Source organism: Numida meleagris, unplaced genomic scaffold (genome assembly GCF_002078875.1).
Source record: "Numida meleagris isolate 19003 breed g44 Domestic line unplaced genomic scaffold, NumMel1.0 unplaced_Scaffold510, whole genome shotgun sequence".
In the NCBI taxonomy this organism is placed as follows: domain Eukaryota; kingdom Metazoa; phylum Chordata; class Aves; order Galliformes; family Numididae; genus Numida; species Numida meleagris.
In genome coordinates, this window is record NW_018364726.1 from 9,809 (window position 1) to 14,387 (window position 4,579).

A 4,579-nucleotide genomic window follows, 5' to 3' on the forward strand; every position below is an offset into this window, starting at 1 on the left:
GGACAGGTCCCCTGGGAAAGCAGATGATGCCAGACTGAGGACTGAGATCCTGGCCATTCATGTCAGGAAAGCTGAGTGTCCTGTGCCCTCTTCTAAAGGATGGAAACAAGAGCTCTCTGAAAACGTGAGCAAAGCATAGTTTCCTGTCCTCTGCTCTCTGTTCTCTCTTCCCTTTCTTTTGCACTTGCAGGCCTTAAGATGCCAAAAGCCTTCCTGAGGGATCAGCTGGCTGCTCTCCCTCAGTGGGGCAGGTAGGTAGGACCCATTGGGGTCTCTGCAATAGATGATGGGCACTAACTTCTGTCATCTCCTGATGCTGCCAGCACTGACAGGGTTCTCCCAAATTGAGAGCAATTCTCTCTTCAGAGTTCCTACAGTATTCTGCATCCCAACCTCTGCCTTCACATGATCCACTACTTACAGGAAAACAGCTTCTTGTCTTCTCCTGCTGCTTTTAGGCTTCCACTCACTACATTTGAGGCTTCCACTTTGCTGCATCCTTTAGTTTGTGCCCATGTGGTCTTTAAACCTGCATAGAGCTGGCCTTGGGAGAAAACATTTCCTTTGATGGGAATTAGCTGAGGACACTCCATCACTCCTATAGGCACTGGAGGAGGGGACACACTGAAGAGATTCATCTTTCAGGCACTGTCTCTTAGAGTTGAGGAAGAAATCCTTAGTTACTCAATAACAAAGAAACATCAATTGTTAATTTGTTGTGTCATGTGAAAGGAAGTATCTTTATGCATGAGGCTTTCTCACCAGTGAGGAGGAGTTTGTTGGAACTGTGAAGGTCAAACACAGTCTTGGCTGCAGTGACCATGAACTCATAGAATTACTGAATTCCTTGGTTTGGAAGGGATCTCTAAAATCATCTAATTACAAATGCCCTTCTGTGGGCAGGCATGACAACCACTAAATCAGGCATGAAAAGAGGTTGCCCAGGGCCCCGTACAAACTAGGCTTGAACCCTTCCAGGGATGGGGCACACACAAAATCTCTGGGCAGTGTGTTCCAGCATTTCAACACCCACTCAGTGAAAAAATTTCCCCCTGACATCTAATGTAAATTTTCCTTCTTTTAGGTTCAATTCATTCCCACTTGTCCCATCACTATCTACCATGTAAAAACTGATTTCCCTCCTATTTATAAGCTCCCTTTAAGTATCAAAAGTCTGCAGTGACGTTTCCACTAAGCATTCTCTTCTCCAGACGGAACAAGCCCAACTCCATCAGCCTATCTTCACAGGAGACATACTCCAGCCCTCTGGTCATCCTGGTGGCTCTCCTTAATACGTGCTCCTTCAGCTCGACATCTTTCCTGTGTTGGGGGCTGCAGACCCACATCAGTATGCTAAATGGGACTGGCAATCACCTCCACCACCCTGCTGTGTTCCCTTCTTTTGAGGCAGCCCAGGATACTATCGGCCTTCCTGTTTGCAAGTGCACACTGCTGGCTGGCTCATGTCAAGTTTTTCATCTACCAGGACCCATAAGTCCTTCTTGGCAGGGCTGCTCTCATATGTTTTTCTCTTAGCCTGTGTAAATATCTGGAGTTTCCCCAGCACAAGCACAGTATCTTGCACTTGGTCATGTTGAACCTCACTAAATTCATATGGTCCCATCCTTCAAATTTATTCAGGACCCTTTGGATGCCATCCCTTCCTCCTGTCATATCAACTGTAGAACTGAGCTTGCTGTCATCTGCAAACTTGGTGAGGATGCGCTCGATCCCAACATCTATGTCATTGATAAATATGTTCAAGAGCACTGATCCCAAAACTGAACCCTGGGGGGCACCATTTGTCATTGCTTTCCACCTGGACATAGAGCCATTGACAACAACCCTCTGGCTGTAATCTTCCGACCAATTCTTTATCCACNCAAGTTTTTCATCTACCAGGACCCATAAGTCCTTCTTGGCAGGGCTGCTCTCATATGTTTTTCTCTTAGCCTGTGTAAATATCTGGAGTTTCCCCAGCACAAGCACAGTATCTTGCACTTGGTCATGTTGAACCTCACTAAATTCATATGGTCCCATCCTTCAAATTTATTCAGGACCCTTTGGATGCCATCCCTTCCTCCTGTCATATCAACTGTAGAACTGAGCTTGCTGTCATCTGCAAACTTGGTGAGGATGCGCTCGATCCCAACATCTATGTCATTGATAAATATGTTCAAGAGCACTGATCCCAAAACTGAACCCTGGGGGGCACCATTTGTCATTGCTTTCCACCTGGACATAGAGCCATTGACAACAACCCTCTGGCTGTAATCTTCCGACCAATTCTTTATCCACCGACTAGTCCATCCTTGGAATCCATATCTCTCCAATGATGGTGTGGGACTGTGTCAAAGGCCCTGGAGAATTCCAGATAGATGACATCAGTTGTCCTTCCTTGGTGCACTGATGCTATCACTCTGTTGCGCCCTAAGTAGCACTGTATATTCCTCGTGCGAGACCCGGACAGCAGAGATACACCAATATGATGTACTACAATGCCCTTTATTAGTTTGTTAATGACAAGTTATATACTTTTCTCTACACACATTACATCACTCATTACTTGCTACAGTTACTGATTATTGATATTATTCGTAATTGTTTGTTCTCAGCAAAGTCCATCATATACAACAGTCCATTGTCCATTATTTTGCAGTCTTATGATCAGCATTCCATGCCTTTCTCTTCGACACATTGTCTCTTTCTGCTATCCAGACCTTCTGCTCCTTGAGGCACCACATAGTTACTCTTGAGCATTTTCCCAGCACGTAGCTTCAGATGCCTTGCATCAATACAGCATCCTTTCCCATATCACTCCACCACGGAAGGCCACCAGATTGGTCAGGCCCTTGGTGAAGCCATGCTGGCTGTCTTAGATCACCTCTTCATCCTTCATGTGCTTCAACAGGTCTTCCAGAAGGATCTGTTTCATGATTATCCCAGGCACAGAGGTGAGGCTCTCCAGTCTGTAGTTCCCCATGTATTCCTTTCTCCCATTCATAAAAATGGAAATGATGTTTCCCTTTTTCATTCATGGGGGATTTTGCCTGACAGCCACGATTTTTCAAATACGATGGAAATGATGGTGTTCAAATCCTTAGGGCATTGAGTAGGGCACACAGAACGTTCACAAATTTCCTGCAGTTCAGGACTGCAGACTTCCACCATCTTGAGCATCTGCTTCCTAGAATACCATGGAACAAAGCTCTGGAATTAGGTGGGAACCAAGAAAGCTGCTTTATATTTAGGAATCACTTCCTCCAAGCTCAAGAGTATCACACCCCAGCAAATAGAATCCTAGGCAGAAAACCCAGAAGGCTTGCATGGGTGAAGAAGGATCTCCCATCCAAACTCAAACACAAAAGGGAAACCAGTCAGTCTGTCCTCTGCAGCTTGCAAGATCATGAATAGATACTCCTGAAAACGACAGAAAGGCACAGGGAAAACAGAGAGGTGATTGCTGACTGCTGGCATGACATCACTATGGTGAATCTTGTCTGACAAAAACAATGGCCTGGAATTTTGTCATTGGGTTGAAGGGGCTTCAGGGGGTCTCAATCTCCCCCCTACTGGAATGAACACCAGTTGACCTTCCTTGGCACGCAGGAGGAGATTGTGAGAACTCTCCCTTCCCCATTAAGTTGACCTGTTGTTGCTCAAAAGCTCTATGTAGTCTCATGAGATAAGGAAATCAGCCTGGAAAAGTGCTCTATCACATTTGCAAGGCAGCCTCCTGCAATCACTCCTTATCTCTTACCTTCTTTTTAATCTTCTACCAAGTGCTTGGAATATTAACACTTCTCCTTCTCAGACTCTTACAGTGGATGAAGAAATGGCTCGATGATCATATCCAAGGAGTTATGATCATCAGGTTGGAGTCCATTTCAAGATCAGGGATGAGTGGTATCCATCAAGAGTCAGTACATGAGCTGGTGTTATTAAACAACTTCTCAGCAACATGGGCCCTGGGATCGAGTGCACCAACAGCAAGTATAAGGGAACATCAAAAGAAGCATGACCAGGAGATCAAGGGATGTGAATTTCCGTCTCTACTCTGCTCCCGTGAGATCCCACAATAAATACAAAATTCAGCTGTGCATCCCCCAAAAGAAAGCAAAAGAAAGACACCGAGCTGTTGGTGCGAATCCAGACAGGGGCCATGAAGATGATCAGACAGCTGGAGGACTTCTGATGTGAGAAAACTGGTGCTGTTTAGCCAAGAGAGGAGAAGGCTCTGGGGAGACCTTGAAGCAGCATTCCAGTATGTAAAGAGGACACATAAGAATGGGGAGGGATTCTTTATCAACGATTGTAATGATAGGACAAAGTGTAATGGCTTTCAAGTGAAAAAGAGTAAGTTTAGGAAAGATAGTAGGAAGAAGCTCTTTACTATACAGGATGGGTAGGCACTGGAACAGGTTGCACAGAGAAGTTTTGGATGCTCCGTCCCTGTAAGTGTTCAAAGTCAGGCCGGATGGGACTCCAAAACACCTGATTTAGTGGAGAGTATTCCTGCTCATGAAAGTGGATGGAACTAGATGATATTTCAGGCCTCTTCCAACAAAAACCATTCTAC